The sequence below is a fragment of the Ptychodera flava genome, chromosome 21, assembly GCF_041260155.1.
Source record: "Ptychodera flava strain L36383 chromosome 21, AS_Pfla_20210202, whole genome shotgun sequence".
In the NCBI taxonomy this organism is placed as follows: Eukaryota; Metazoa; Hemichordata; class Enteropneusta; family Ptychoderidae; genus Ptychodera; species Ptychodera flava.
In genome coordinates this window covers 2,677,377-2,695,054 of record NC_091948.1, presented here as the reverse complement: position 1 = coordinate 2,695,054, position 17,678 = coordinate 2,677,377, and positions in this window count along the sequence as shown.

The following is a 17,678-nucleotide window of genomic DNA, read 5'->3' as shown; positions in this document are numbered from 1 at the left end:
AGTAAGCTATAATTGTGACAATGTGACAAAATAATTTCTCACAGAAGTCACGTACCAGCCTTGAACCACGTGATTAGGTGAAGTTGCATCCTCTGCGGGAAGCTTATACAGAAATGTGCAGGTGGTATGAAAAAATGCCAAATGAAGGAAAACTTATTTCGTATAAATTTCAGTTATTTTTAATAGCTGAACCGCCAACCCCACAGAATTTTGGGTTGACGCAAAACAAAGAACTTTCTTACTTTACACGAGTGCTTGCATTTCTTTTCAGGGAAAGATGAAGATGTCTTAGCAGCTAAGTGATCACTCCGTACGCGTAAAAGTCGTAATGTGTCCACATATTTTGATTTGGTATTGAAATTGTACATGGGCTTTTACATCGTGCTGATAGAGGTAACTTGATCATTGTTGTACGCCCTGAACGAGTTAATCGTACTCTGAGCCTGTTTATCAACTGTGGCAACATGATGACGCAACCTCTGTCATCATACTTGGAACAGTAGTCCAGCGTCTGTCGCACACACTCGGCTTCTTCACCTCCCATATGCAAATGTTACATGGATTTCTGGATTATCCTCATCGAATTCACAGTACAGATTCGTGTGTTCCCCAGAGAGATAGAGAAGTTTGTCATTAATCCATAAAACTGATGATCAAACGTTACTATCAACAGGTAGTCAAGATGTCACTTTACTTTGCATATTTATGCCTTACAGATGCAACGATCTTATAAAGAGGTCTTTTCACGCCAATTCTATTTGTGGTTGGTCACCGAAATTCTAAGTTGCTTTCGATTATTTAAAAAAGAAACCCATAGCGTTGTGAAATGTTACAATTGTAATGCTACCTTAAACGGAAAGGGAATGCAAATATCGTATGATATGCTGCAGATGTCTCGTCTATATTTGCATAGATAGGAAAACCTGATCATGAAATGAAATAAAATACCATCAATGTGCTCACAGTATGCAGGGAAAAAATCACAAAATGTAAATGTATGCCTTTGCATTGCTTTAAAACATTTAAAATTGTCTAAACTTTTAAGTGTTCGTACATGTGTTAAAATTTGTGCAACTAAAATCACCGGTCATTCATGTTTTAAGAAAACAAAAACAGGATCCAGAAACGTGCCGCGGAAGACGATTTTTTTCACGTCGAGCGCCCTCTCAGACAAACATGGAGTACCTCTTTTGTTTCTGCTTGCTTTGCGGCGCTTGGGATGTGAAGCGTGCATCTTTATTGCGTGGACTATACTTGCTCCTGTCACAAACATTATTTCACAGTGTAAACTGATATTTAACGCCAAAATTCTTTATCATGCAGTGAGTAAAGTTTTTGCGTGCTCGAGCATGCGTATAGATAAGTGATGTTTGATTCTCACTGCTTCATGTGCCAAACCCTTTCTACCTTGTTTCGGATTATTGTTTGGTTTGAGTCGGTAATCAGCAATAGTTTTTCATTGTGACTGGCATTGTGGTCTGGATGCCAGATGACTCGTATTCTGAATCCATCTCTCGTAGTAGGACATTATGCTTAAAAAAGAATATTTCATTTCCGGACTGCTGATATTTATCACAGGGAGGATGATATAACACAAACATATAAAGATACACTAGTACTTGCACTTTTCCAAACCGCAAGCACGAATTAATATTGCTGACTTTTTTATAAAAGGTGGAAGGGAAGAACTGATCGACAGAAACAATAAGATAGCTTCATGAAAATTACTGATAAAGTGTGCTGAGATGTATTAAGGAAACTTACGATAATTTTAACCTGTCCAGCTATCTATCCTTACATAACTCTGATGATGCCTGTTAAACTAAAATGTAAATATTATGTGTATGGCAAAACGCATCAACTTATCTACTTAAAAACACGATTGGAACTAATTTGGGATAATTGGATCTTCATATTTTTCAAATTTCTCAAAATGTTAGGTGCCATATAGCTAAATGTTGCAATATTACAAATCACTCATAAAAACAAGTGTGTAACTTAAAAAGAAACGCAGATGAGCTTACATTTGCAAGTGAAAACAACTTTACTTCACTATCCAATTATCCTAAATGAGTTCTAATCGTGTTTAATGTAAGCTTTAAATGCTTCGACATGTTTACCGAATCTAATGAAAATCTTCAACAGAATCATCTGTACATATGCTGTGTCGCTATTTTCACAAAAGTTACGACTAACCAACTCAACACTATATATTAATATTAACGCAATATATTAATTCTTTCTGTTGACAAATTGTGAGTGGTCATCTGTGACCCTCTCGTAAATCTTTTCACTTAACTCACAATTTGGACGTATCCCTTCGATTTTTCTAACGTTCAATCGAAAGGTATTGTGTGAACGGACAGGCAAGGCGACTAAACATACCCATTTTGGTCTGTTCATGCACTCTTGGTACGGCCCGTTTCTTGTCTTCTCCATTTCACTACGGTTTATATTTCCACCACATCGCTACTGCTTGTTGGCTGTCTTCTCCTGAACAAACCTGAAAGAAAGTATTATCTTTATTTGAAAATCGGTGTTGCCCGCCTGTTTTTACGGTCGACAACTTCAGTCGGGGAATTAGCTTGGTGGGAGGTAATACAGGATGCTATTATACGCAGAGACGTCGTAAGTTGAAATGGATGGTGTTTATTGATACGCTGTCAGCTGGGACCGACCAAAAAGCCATGCTCTTACATCTCAAAACTTCTCATTAAGTAGACAATTTTTCAGGGCGTAACCTGAACATGTAAAATACTTGACAGGAAGTAATTGCACATTGGCTAAAAAGTATGAAAAGTACTTGATTGGATAAAAGATGAAAATCCAAATACTTGATTGGAAGGAAGTTTTAAGATATTCAGAATTAATCTGCTGACTCGGCATACCAACCGACGCTTTTTAATATTTATGATGTTCTTTTGACAAATGCCGACTTCTAAAAATAATGGTTACTAACGTTACATGGTCAAGATTTGTGGAGCTAGAATTTGATAATATATTATGTATAAGCTATTGTTTCATTCCACATGTTAATTAGGCGTTGGCCAAAAGTGGCGTAACCATATCGGTGTCACACTTTTCTTTCCATTTGAGTATCAGCATCATGGTCAATGTCAGCAAACATCGCTGTGGCACGAAAATAGTTTGCAGCAATCTGTACTGACTCGCTATGTCTTTAACAAAATCATTTCAATGTCTCAGCACGGAGAAACCTGCACTATGACGTTAAAATATGACATTAAACTGGTCCAATAATCATTTCCATTCAAGGTAATACATTACCAGGTCCATGGGACATTTGTGAAATACAAATTTAAGTAGGGCCATCCTGAACCACTGACAGTTAGTGGTAGTACCAGTACATGCGTAGATCTGAAGAAACTCAACGATGAAGTGAAAAGAAAAAGGTATGTGCTTCCAACTTTTGAAGACATAGCCCCAAAACTAACAGGGTCCAAAGTTTTCTCGAAATTAGATGCTTCGAGTCGATTCTGACAGATTCAATTAGATCCAGCAAGTTCAAGGTTGACTACATTCATCACACCATTTGGTCGATTTTCTTTTAAAAGACTGCCATTCAGAATCACCTCCGCACCACTGAGAAATATTTCAACGTTTGATGACAGACCACAGGCTAATAAAAATCTTGCTTTTTTACAAACAATGTCGTCTATTTTGTGTAATACCTTCTGGAAACCCCATTGTTGTTATAATTATGATTATTAATAAATTATGATTATGTTTAATAAAATCATATTTTATAAATTGTAATCTGCTATGTAAACAACCCTCTGGAAACCCTTATTTAGTTCAAAATCTGTGCCAAAATATACAAGTGACATCATGACCCATGTTCAGTCTACGGCGAAAGTGTTCAGTCTACTGCGAAAGTTACTACACAGTGTATACTGTGTAGTATCTGTGCTCTCCCTGGCCTTTCAAAATTGTTAGTAAATTTACGAATTTGGTTCAAAATAAATTAGTAAGCACAAATTATGTAATGCTGAGCCCGCCCATTTTCAACAAGCACTTCTCGTACTCAATAAATGATGTTAAGGGTATAGAAATGATGAATGATTTCATTATAGACAAAGGAAAGTGAAAAATTCCTTTTTATTTTTTTTTGACAATGAACACTCATATTTTGATACACATTTTCAAAAGATCCTTTAATTAACACAGTACATCATGGGTCATGAGTGCTTGTAACATTTAGATTTCTTCCTTGTTTCAATAAAGTGTGTCATTTTGGTCAACCGGCCCATGAATGTTATTCAATAAATAGATCTTTATTACACAACATAACATTTTCAAGTGTATTGTGACACAAATTGTAACTCCCTTTGTGTGTGTGGTTAGTGTTTGATGATTATATATATTAATATATGAAGTGGTCATTAATATTATCAGTGTTTGCACAAGTTTTAGATGCAAGAAAATCTCTCCCCTGTTTTTCATATTTGGAAAGCTCTGTTACTTTGAAAGTACGCATGTCATCCATAGGTGTTAGGTGGTACCTCTTGTATAGCTGCAGTCATTATGCCATGTTCATCTCTAAGATTCTTTTAAAACAACCACTGATCTGAACATTTGCAGTCTGTGGTTTCGCACAAATTTTGTCTCATTATAACATCAAATTTAAGTTCGCAAACTGAGACAGGTGATCCTGCTAATGTTTTCTTAGAGACAGTTATACTTTTAAAACAATGCAGATGATCGTCATTTATTTTTTGTCTGGATAAACGTTTTCGTCTTGGGACTGTGCACAGCATTGTCTTTGGATCATCAAAGAAAACTATCAGTATTCATAACATTTGCTGAGACAGTTTCTTGTAAAATATTTTGAAGGAAACCTGTTAAAATTGGCATGTTCACTGAAAAAAAATTCAATCTGCAGATCGTCAAATGACAAATCTATGACAACTAAGATTTCCGGCTAAGATTTCCGGCTCGTTTCCACCTCCATGCATAGACAAACACTTTGCGGTACGGTACATCGTTCAACCATGGGCGGTCCGGACAGCATGCAGCAGTTCGACTGTCTTTCCGGCTGACTAGCTGTCTTGATCTCTTCTCGGCGGTTTCATTGTTTCCAATTTTTTCATATCAGTTGCCGTTTTTTTGCCCAACTTTCTTTGCCAGCTGAGGATACTATCTATCTGAAGCATTTGTCAGATTTGTAACTGCCCGCTTCCCTCGATCCGCTTCACCCCCGCGTACGTCCATTCGGAAAGTTGACAGCATGTGAGTGTTTGGGTTGGGTATCTCGAAACTACCGTAATGCATGACATCATACCAGTATGAGAGTACACGACCCGGGGATCTTGAAACCTTTTCGCGCATGCTCATGTTAGCACAGGTCATAGTCCAAAGCTATTACCACTGTCGATGCGCCGATGATAGGGGCAGAGTAGTTTTTGAAAGACGAGATATGACAGTATTTCCCCGGAATTCATAATCTTGACCGAAAATCAGGCTTCAAAAATAACAAAATTGTTCGTAAATGGCCGATCGGGCATGTCTGTTTTTTCGTAAATTTTCATTTTTGCTCGTAATTTACGAACGTTACGAGCGACAGCGAGAGCACAGAGTATAGACCTAGTAAATACCAGTCTAGGATGGCCAAAACGAGCGAAAGAAGTGCCCGACGAAATTCAACAATACTACTCAGTGAGAAACCAGCTTTCGTTGAATGATGGCAAACTCATCTATCGAGACAGAATTGTCATACCAACCACAATGAGAGAGGAAGTCCTGGAGAAAATCCACGAGGGACATCAAGGTGTGACAAAATGCCGAGAACGAGCAATTCATGCAGTATGGTGGCCAGGCATCACCAGTAGTATCAAAGGGAAGATAGCCAATTGCAAATTCTGCATGGAAAATAAACCAACACAGCGAAAGGAGCCGATGATGGCAACACCATTGCCCGAGAGACCATGGCAGAAAATAGCTGTCGATCTATACGATCTCAACAATAAGAAATATATGGTCGTCATGGACTACTACAGCAGATACTTAGAAACCATACATATGACAAGTGCAATCAGCGAACAAGTAATTGGAAAACTGCAAAATCTGTTTGCCAGATGGGGAATTCCAGAAGAAATATTCTCCGACAATGGTCCGCAGTTTACATCAAAGGGGGCTCTTCTTCCTTGTTTGTGAGCATGTGAGTGTCTGTGTTTGTTTGCGTGTTTGTTTATTTGCTTTTTTTAATAAAATAACAGCGAAAAGCTGTTTTGATTATATTTGTCAATAAAGAGCAGTTTATTTATTTAATTATTTGTTTGTTTGTTTATATTTATTTCCGATGGTTAGGGTTAGGGTTAGGTTTAGGGTTAGGGTTAAGTTAGGGTTAGGGTTAGACTTAAGTCACTCCCTCTATATTACCAGACACAGGGGGCTCTTCTTCCTTGTTTGTGAGTGTCTGTGTTTGTTTGTGTGTAAGTGTTTGTGTTTGTTTATTTGTTATTTTTAATAAAATAACAGCGAAAAGCTGTTTTGATTATATTTGTCAATAAAGAGCAGTTTATTTATTTATTTATTTATTTATTTGTTTATATTTATTTTCGATGGTTTGGGTGAGGATTAGGTTTAGGGTTAAGGTTAAGTCAGGGTTAAGGTAGTTAGGGTGGGAGCTGGGAGGCCTTATAACACCAGTAACATACAGCCCTGCTACGCAGAGCTACAGATTACTTTACATATTAGACTACATGAGGCAGCGCATCTTCGCTTGCCAAGGTCTCCGCTCCGGGCAGCTGGATGCTTCCCGAAATACGATGCTGAAGTTATTTTCGTATTCGTTTTCGTATTCGTTTTCGTATTCGTATTCGTTTTCGTATTGGAGTCACTGACAAAATTTTTTATTTTTAGTCCAAATTTCGTACGTATTATATAAAAGTTCTGTCTTTACAGAACTTAAAGTGCTTTTTATATGACAATATATCAATACTTTAATATTTGAGAATGTAAGTTGAAAAAGATCCAATCTTTTTAGGGCCTAGATTGAAAGATATCGTTGCTATAATTAGAGGAGAGATTTTAAAAACAAACAGCCAGTACACAGGCACTCCTTGGCTGGGTAGTCTGTTGAATAGATCGATTTTCGGTTCGATCTATCGATCCCGTAGTCGATATGCGCGCCATTGTAACCAAAATACTCACTAGGTTACAGTGGCGGGCATACTGACCACGGGATCGATAGATCGAGCCGAAAATCGATCTATTTAGCAGACTACCAAGCTATTAGCGCCTGTGGGCCAGTAGTAGTCTTTGGAGGAAAGATTTTTTAAACAAACATCATTTTCGTATTCGTATTCGTATTCGTTTTCGTATTAACTTTATCACGACAACCAACTTGAACATTCTGTTGACATCATTAGTATCGATAATTGAAATTTAGCTGACCCGCCCAATTGACGAGTTGTAACTTAAAAGGTAATTTCTTGTTTTAAAACTGATATCTCTGAGAAAGTGATCGTCATAACGACAGTGAATGCAGGGCTCAACGTTATCGCATGCCCCTAAGTCGATGACATGCTATATTTAGACTGCTGTCGCAAAGAAAATATCATCTCATATGATGTGTGAAAGCGTCATAAAAGAAAACGAGATGAATAAAATGGTATCATAGGCCTATGTCCCGATCGGTACATTTGTTTCTCTAATAAAGATTAAATTAATGTGTGAGCTGTTGTCAGAGTCTTTATTTCAGTACGGCCCATCTCTTTTTCTTTCCTTGCGTTTGCGTCAACTGTCATTGCCAGAACATGCTGATCAACTTGCGTTATGATAAGATACACCAGAATGCAAGGAAATTAATTTGTATCGCGAAATATCGAGAAATACCTGTATTCTATGATAAATAGACTTCAGCTAGTCTAGTAGCTGTCGCAACTGGCTCGATCGGTTTCCGTCATTTGTTACTGTGCGATCCAGTTTTAGTGTTACGCAGTTTGCCCCGCTCTACAACTCCGTTCTGCAGGTCACTCCGAAAACTTTCAGAAGTACTATTTTGGGGGACCAATTAAGCCGCTAGCCGTAGATAGCTCCTTTTTTCAACAAAAACTCTGAATAGAAATGCAGCAACTATCAACTTTCGATAGATATTTTGTAGGCAAGAGAACAAAACTCAAACGTATATGCGCATTTAATCCTAGCTGTGATATCGCAGCGGTACTTGTGGCGTGTATCGAACTCGCTCGGGTCATTGAGGTCATCGCCACAGTCCCATCCATGGTCTGTTCTCTACTACCTCCATGGTTCTACATAATTGCAGTCGCTACCCAGCAGATTTGCCATGATATTTCAACAAAGGTGCTTGCTATTTAGATCTAGCTGAAAACAAAAACCTTTATGAAACAGGATAATCCAGTCCAAGCTTGATGAAATCGATGCTTTGATCTGCTTTCCAAAGGACGATTTCCGGAAATGGTCTAGCCGGTCACATGCCACTAACGCAAATATTCATTACGCACGTGAACGCATGAAACATGTTCTGATGTTGCAGTTACTGGTTGCTTGTTTTCCCTTGTCAGCTATATTTTGATGACATTTTATGCTGGGATTATGATTGGTTCATTTGAAATGATGTGAAATGATGTGACAGCACTAAAACTGCTTCTGATACTTGATTGGATTGTAGTAAAATTTATCATTAAATTCATGGGATATTTTGACAGATCATTCAAGATAACATCAGCAGACACATTGGCAGCGCTGTGCAGAGGAGAGAACGCGCTCAAACCTTTGAGTAACTCCGCTCAACGGCTATGCTTATTCAATGCGTATTTTGGGGTCGTGGCCTTTCAGGACAATGCTCCGTGAACACTGAGCGAATATATGTTGTATTTGATCACGTATACGGTATGGAGAAATGTCTTGAAAAAAATTCAGTCGCAATCTCATAAAATTTGGTCGCCTATGCGACTGAAAATGGTCGCTACTTTGAGCCCTGATCGAATGTAATACATGAATTATCGGTCAGTCCGGTTTTATGTATAATATTGCTCACATCTTTACTCTGAAAGATAAACTACCTATTGTCATTGATTTATGTTACTTTCTCCCCTGTAGCAGCACGTACAACTTAGTCGTAACTTGCAATTTTGTAATTTTTGCCTTACCGCACTCCCTTTTTGTAAAGTATTGTATTGTAATTTATTTCAGGTCTACGTAGAGCCATATCAAAATCAAGTAAAATACTTGAAATACAAATTGTAAATGGATATGATCATTCTAAAGTGAGTCCAAAAGGATGACCGGATATAACAATTTTCAAATTTTTTATTCAGATGGTTGTCCTAGACAAGTCCCCCGTTCATCACAGCTTTCAACAGTCACCCGTTTTGCAGCGCCTCACAAAAATCTGCCCTCCCCGCAAAACAATGGTACAGTCCAGGGCAGCTCCTTTGCATCCGCTCTCACGAGTCCCATTACTTGGCACTGACCACCTGATTTCGGGGTGCATCCAGCTGCCCGGTCAAGAGACATTGGCAAGCGAAGATGCTGCCTTACCAGATCCCAACCGATTTTAAGTATTTTTTTTTAAATAAAATGAAGTGAACAAAATTCTTTAAAATCTACAATGCAAATTTATGTAATTTAACCAAATTTGGCAGATGAAATTACGAATCAAATTATCACAATATTTAAACCTCAGTAAATATCGTATATTGCACGTTTCATACCTGAAACCTGGACTAAAAATAACAATTTCTGTCAGTGACTCCAATACGAATACGAATACGAATACGAAAACGAATACGAAAACGAATACGAAAATAACTTCAGCATCCTTCCCGAAATCAGACCTTGGCTGATAGACCCCCTAAATCGTGTTTTTTAAAGCGCCACCACACGACTGTATGTGACCAGTAAATAGCCAATCAGATAATCGGTTACAGCGAATGTAGTTGTATAGGTCTTTTCCCACTTTTTTCTCGGTGTTACATTTACAACCCTTTTCAGAATTAGAGCGCGAAGCTACTTCAGTGAACTGCAATAAAACCGCTTACACTAATTAGTTTCAGCTGCAGCTAGTGACAACATTGTAACGGAGTCAGATGACTCAACGTCGGCTGTAACTCTGGCATGTGGGTAGTCAAAATAAATTAACAGAAACTGCCCAGTCATAACACACTACACTGACACACCAATCTGGTTTGAATAATTTTATTGCAGGAAAACAAAAATACTGGTTAAACAAAAAGTTTCGAATTGTAACAATACAGTACAATAATATCAGCGAGCACATGGGCACCTACTTGCGCATGAGAACTGACAGCTAACACTGCTTTGAAAAACTCGATAATCTTGACTTTGAAAAATAAAAAAAATCGATGTTTTTCGAAAATTAAGTACTGTAAAACACATCACCACAAAGATAAACTCACTCTCCTCTCTCTCGCTCTCCCTCACACACACAAAGTATTTTCCATTTATAGCTCTACATAAGGTAAGTTTTTGTAATAACATAATCTGTTTTGGCTTACCGGTACATGTAAATTAAAAATTATATCACCAAATAATTTGTATCACGGTAAAACTCGATAGTATCATCTGCACTTATCGTTGTTATCGCTTCATATACTGCTACTGGCACGCTAGCATGTAATAGAGGTCGGTAGTAATCCCTATTTAGCATGGCCTTCAGTTTGTTAAAACATTGTTCTGTCGGATTGAACTCTGGCGAATACGTTGGTAAGAAAACAAGTTCAATTCCAAGATCTTGAAGCCAGTTTGTAAGTAGCCTTTGGCCCTCATTTCGATGAATAGGTGCGTTGTCGACAACAACGGTATCTCCCGGCTCCAATACCGGCTGTCCATTACTGTCGTATGCTTCGGCGGCTAAATTCAGTGAAAAATCGAAGATAGTTATTAGTGTCAGATGGACCCCAGATCACATCACAGAACTTTACACCATCATAACCAATTAACAGACTTACTGAATGATTTCCGCCAGCAGCATATCTTCCAAGCTCAACACATCTTTGTCCACAAGGAGAATGTCCATACTTCGACTGTCCTGTGTTAACTTTCACACCACTTTCATCCATAAACTTTATAGTGCGAGCATTTTTAGTTTGCATGTAGTCTAAATACGCTTCCGTGTATGCAATATTTGCTGGTGTATATTTCCCTTGAGGAACGACTGTCATCCTTTTGCGAGTCCATGGACCACCAGAAAGTTTCGTACAAACTGTTCGAGAAACTGTACTGATGCTCACGTCTTTCCCAGCATACTGTCTGAGTTCATCGCGTAGTTCATTCAGTTTGATTGAAGGGCGTTCGGTCTTCAAACCCTCGACAAGGTCAATGTCCGGCTGGTCAAGAATTGTAGCACCACGGTGTCTGCCTCTCTGACACTCGCTCAAGTCGTTCGTTTGGCAAAATTTGTCCCAAGTTGCACGAACTGTTCTATGATGGACGGACATCTTCTTGGCGACCACAGTAATGCTGCCCCGTGGACATATCCCCGTTTCCTTATTAGCCCCAACTTTTTCAAGTTCTGTTACAATTTGCATTCGGTAGTCCTTACTCAGGTGGTATCCAGGGTTATACCAGCGGCCACTGTGCGAACGTCGCATGTTTTCACAGCCACAACGTGTTGAGAAAGAAAGTTCAAGATTAACACCAACAAAACACGTGTTAAAGAAACGCGTGACGTATAATAAAAGATCAACCGACATCCGGAGGTCAAGGGTTAGCATAGGCAAAACTATCATATAAATAGGAGGGACCATTTTTCAATACGTACACGAACACACGAAAATAAATATTTTAAGTTATTTCATACAATATTCAATAATATTGACAAACGACATGGACGGCAATCCAGGGAAAATGCATTTTGATATAGTTAGGGCAAAAATTAACTACTCGTATGTTCATGTTCAGCTTCCTGCTGAAAAAATAGAATCGTCCAGTAAAGTTTAGTGCGCGAAAGTCGTGGCCACACGTGGGAAATACCGTACTATTGAGACAGTCCGAAAAACAAACAACATGGAAAGTGCAACCGTAACTCCACGGCGTGAGACAATTGAGGAGTTTTTATCTCTTATCGATCCGGCTTTAATGAAGTATCGAGAAGACTTCCAGCGTTTGGATTTCTTGAACGAATCATCAATGAAATTCTTTCGTTCACGGGACTTTGACAAATTTTCGATGCCAGTTAGTACAGTGCACAAGAGGATGATTTTAAACGCAGTTGCGAAATTGCAGACTCCGAGGTCACATCTGGGAGTTGATCGCCATGATCTTTTCGAGGAAAGAAGTCCGATTGGAGCTAACCGAGCCAAGAAAACAAGGAAAGTGCGTTGCCAAAGCAACTGTTCAAGTCACCACGGAGTGATCCCAAACAACACAGTAAACGTGAAGCCCTATCCAAGGAGGATGGATTTTTCGACAACTACCATTACAACACACCACAGGAGCTTGCCTTGCAATCGCTTGAAAAGGAAATTGCATTCGTAGAAGCTGAACTTGACAATGCCAAAGGAAAATTTAACAATTTGGAAAACAAGTATAAAGAACCAAGACGCGAACCCGGGCAGAAGAAGTGTCATAATTGTCATTCATACGGCACTCACGATAAACGATCATGTCCCTTTGAAAAGTGTGTGTCACCTGAACAATGTGGTATAGTTGCCGACCACCCAGAGTTCAGAAAGGAATTAAATTCTGCTTCTGATTTAGTGACCAAGTTGACAACAGAGCTGAAGAAAAAGCAAAGTGAGTATGATGTGAAGAAGCAAGCATTTAACTCATCTCGCAGGTCTTTTTATTCGTGCATTTATGGTGCATTGGTTAACTCGAACAAGAAGAAGTACTTGTTACGAACTTGCCACGGCCTTGTTCCGAGCACCTTAGTAATAAAAGAGGATGCGGCAATACTGGAAACTCATTACAAGGGAAAGGTGCCAAATGATATCGAGACAGCCAGTTTAACATTCCAAAGCATTATCAACAACTTCAAGCAGAGAAGTAACATTGCCGATAGATACAGCTCCTATGCAAAGCGGGCGTACGATCCTGTTCGTGAGCGACTCAATGCTGCATTTCGCGGAAACAGTGGCCTTAAGCCCAGCCCGAAACTGCCAACACCATCTGTTTCACCAACATCAAGTTTACAGAAACCCTCTCCGATCACAAGCATGCAACATCAAGAAAATCAGCCTGAGGTAGCAATAACTTTAACATCGCCAGCCTCACCTGTTCAAGCTTCACCACTTGCTCAATCGTCAGCTAGCGGGGACATTTTACAAACTTCTGTGACGTTTCAAAACCCAAGTCCAATGTCATACGGGCATCCAGCATATCCATCCCCGTATTCGTGGAATCCATGGTATGCTATGCAGTACCACCATGCATCTTACATGCCATATGTGCCACCTGATTACCAGTACAGTTGTTATGTAGGTCATTTCCCCCCACACTCATCATGACCCTGAGTTCAATTAGTCTAGAACATTCTCAAGGTCACTGCCCTTAATGACCTCACAACCTTGAATTCAATTAGTCATGTTTGGAATGTTCTGGAAAGTTGATTAGTTGTGTAAGAGAGATAATTTTAGAACAGTAATTAGCATGTCAATAAAAGTTCTAGATTGTTCTTATATGCCTTTATAAAAGGGACGTGCTCAGCTTCCAGTCAGACTTTTGGGATCGTGTCTCTTGTGTGTTACTAAACTCCAGCAGTAGTCATTCTCAAGACTTTTCAAGACCTTCACTGCCAACGCTGGATTTATACTGTGGACTTTGTGCAAATTCAAGCCTGCAAGCCAAAGGACTGTTCATTCATCCGACTGACTGTTACAACTCTGAGACTGGAGCTTTGCCGTCCCAGCTGAGATAAGTAGTCTGTACACTTTAAAGCTTGTATCCTATCCCTAACTTAGCAATTAGTTTTATTTTCGTAATAAATTTTGTTTAAACGTTAACTGCTGAGTTCACCCTTTTGTTCGTTTTCTCTGCACGTAACAAATTGGGGGCTCGTCCGGGAGACGAATATTTTGAGCCGTTTGACAACATTTTGACAGCCTTTTCAAAACTACTGTATACTGTGAACTCAGCGAAATTTAATCATGGCGGAATTTAAACCAGACGAATTTATGGATGACCTTGATCAGGACACATTTAATTCCTCAGAAAAGACAACCTCATAGCACTGGCAAATTTCCTTAAAGTAGAAGTTAAAAGATCTATGCGCAAGAGGAAATACAGTACCGTATTGCCAAACATCTAGTTGATTTAGGCCAATTTGAGGAATCCACCCTGAAAGATTATGAGCCCAAGTCTACCTCTGAACTCAGAAAATTAGAATTAGAAATGCAGACAAATTTGGAGATCAAGAAACTAGAATTACAAATGAGAGAAAAAGAATTACAAATGGAAAAAGAGAGACAGGCAGATTTGGAGCTTAAGAAATTGGAATTAGAAAAGGAAATGAAAGAAAAAGAATTGCAAATGGAAAAAGACAGAAAGAAAAAGAAAGGCAGGAAAGATTAGAAATGGAAGAAAGACAGAGAGAAAAAGAATTGCGATTAGAAGAACAGCGATTACAGGTAGAAATAAAACGTTTAGAGCTTGGACAGTCAGGAAAATTCTTCCCTTCGGACAAGTTTGACATCACTAAGCATTTCAGGTTAGTTCCCCCTTTCCAAGAAAAGGATGTTGACAAATATTTTCTCCATTTTGAGAAAATTGCTCAGAGTCTGAATTGGCCTAAGGAGTCCTGGTCTATGCTTTTGCAGAGTGCTTTGGTGGGTAAAGCCAGAGAAATTTACATTCAGTTGTCAGTAGAGCAGGCTTCAAATTATGATTCTGTGAAGGAATTAATTCTCAAGGTTATGAGTTGGTGCCTGAAGCGTACCGTCAGAAATTTAGGGATTGTGAGAAGGCGAAAGACCAAACTTATGTTGAATTTGCTCGAACAAAAGAACACTGTTTGATCGCTGGTGTTCTTCTGAAAAGGTCAGTCAGAATTATGACAAATTACGACAACTTGTTTTGATTGAGGAATTTAAAAGGTGCATCCGGAGTGACATCAAGACGTTTATCAATGAACAAAAGGCAGATACATTGGAGGTTGCTGCACGTTTGGCCGATGATTATTCATTGACCCACAAATCTTCATTTCTCAGCAAACCATCCCAGTCCTTTTCATACAGAAACAATGCAGGTAATTTAACTCCTCCTTTTCATCCAAGAATTTTTCAAAGGAGAGTAGAAAATCAAATGACAACAGTTCACAGAGTTCAAGTAACACTCCCACATCATCAGATCCCAAGTCTCAATCTCCTTCTGACAAACAGTTTGGTACACTTTCTTGTAATTATTGTAAGAAAGACGGCCATTTAATGTCAGAGTGTTTCAAATTGAAAAGAAAACGTGAAGGTCAAAGTGGTCAAAGTGGATCTAAGCCAACCGGCTTTATTTCTTCATCAACTCAATTAGAGTCTAATAATGTGTGCAACACATTTTCTGAGGTTAAACCCCTCTCATCCCCAATTAATGAGGTCAAGGTCAATTCTTCTCAAGATAGCATTATGGGTATTTTCGAGCCATTTATTCATAATGGTTTTATATCACTTTCTAGTGATTTCTCTTCCGCTACCCCTGTCAAAATTTTAAGAGATACCGGGGCTTCCCAGTCTCTTTTGTTGGCAGATACCCTGCCGTTTTCTGAAAAGTCATTTTCAGGTTCTAAAGTTCTTATTAAGGGGGTAGATTGTAATGACTACATTCCTGTTCCTCTCCATAATGTCTATTTGTCTTCGGACTTTGTTTCTGGACCTGTGGCTTTAGGTATTAGGCCTTTTTTGCCTTTTGAAGGGATTCACCTTCTTCTTGGAAACGACCTTGCTGGGGACAAGGTCATTACTAATCCACTTGTGACTGATAATCCTAGTTTAGAGCAGGATCCAGAGCCAATTGAACAAGAGATACCCGGTTTATTTCCTTCATGTGCCATTACTCGAGCCATGTCAAAGAAAACTTCCGAGAATCAAAATACTCTCAAAAATAATGTCACAGATGTTGACTTAAATGACACCTTTCTCAGTCAGGTGTTTGACACGGGTCATTCCGTTATCCCTCGTGGATTTGAAACTTCCAGTAAAACTTCTGCTGACCAAAGTCAGACATTTTCTAGATCAAATCTCATTGCAGAACAACACAAAGACCCAGATATTTTGTCTTTGTTTGACAGGGTAGATGATGAAGGTAAAACTTCAGATAGCTCTGTTTCCTATTATACAAAATCTGGTATTCTCATGCGTAAATGGAGACCTCCAGATGTTTTGGTTGATGACGACTGGGCTATAAAACATCAAATTGTGGTTCCAAAGCCCTATCGTGCTGAAATATTGCGCCTGGCCCATGAAACGCCCTGGGCTGGTCATTTGGGAGTGGGGAAAACTTATCATAAAATTCTCAGTCACTTTTATTGGCCTAATCTCAGGCAGGATGTAACACATTTCTGTAAAACTTGTCACACATGTCAGATGGTAGGAAAGCCGAATCAGACCATTCCAAAGGCCCCTTTACAGCCAATTCCTGCATTTCAAGAACCATTTAGTAGGATTCTAATAGACTGTGTTGGGCCCCTACCAAAAACAAGATCAGGAAATGAGTACATGCTGACAATAATGTGTACATCAACTCGGTTCCCCGAAGCCATACCACTGAGAAATATAAAGACAAAGACTATAGTGAGAGCTTTAGTCAGATTTTTCACTTTATTCGGCCTCCCTAAATGTGTCCAGTCCGATCAAGGCTCCAACTTTATGTCTGGAATTTTTCAACAAGTAATGGATCAGCTAGGCATTAAACAGTATAGGTCATCCGCCTATCATCCAGAAAGTCAGGGTGCTCTTGAGCGATTTCATCAAACTTTGAAAAACATGATTAGGACCTACTGTTTTGACACAGAGAAGCAGTGGGATGAAGGAATTCATTTTCTGCTCTTTGCTGTTAGAGAGTCAATTCAGGAGTCTCTTGGTTTTAGCCCATTTGAGCTTGTATTTGGACACACAGTCCGTGGCCCACTTAAGCTCGTTAAAGAGAAATTCCTATCAGACGATGATGATTGTCTGAATATTTTGCAATATGTGTCAGATTTTCGTACAAAACTCTCTAAAGCATGTGAATTAGCCAGAGAAAATCTTGAGTCATCTCAGCAGTCAATGAAAACCAAATATGATAAAAGCACCTCAAAACGGAAGTTTGAACCGGGTCAAAAGGTTCTTGTTCTACTTCCAATTCCTGGCAACCACTCCATGCTCGTTACTTTGGGCCATATCTAATTGATAAGAAATTGAGTGATTTAAATTACATCATAACAACACCTGACAGGCGAAAAAAAAACAGCTATGTCACATAAATATGCTTAAGCCATATTTGGATAGGGATAATCCTACTAAAACAAAGCCTGTCAGTACAGTCAGTTCTGGCCATTATGAAGATAGTGATACTGAAACTGACTTGAGTGAAAATACTCTAAACTCAAAGCTGGGCTCGGTCAAGCTTCAGAACTCAGAAATCCTGGAGAAGCTGGAGTCTACAAGTTGGCACACCTCCAGCCAGAACAACAACAACAGGTGAAAGAACTGCTCCATGAATATAAACACCTGTTTCAAGATGTTCCAACAAGGACAAACGTCATCTATCAC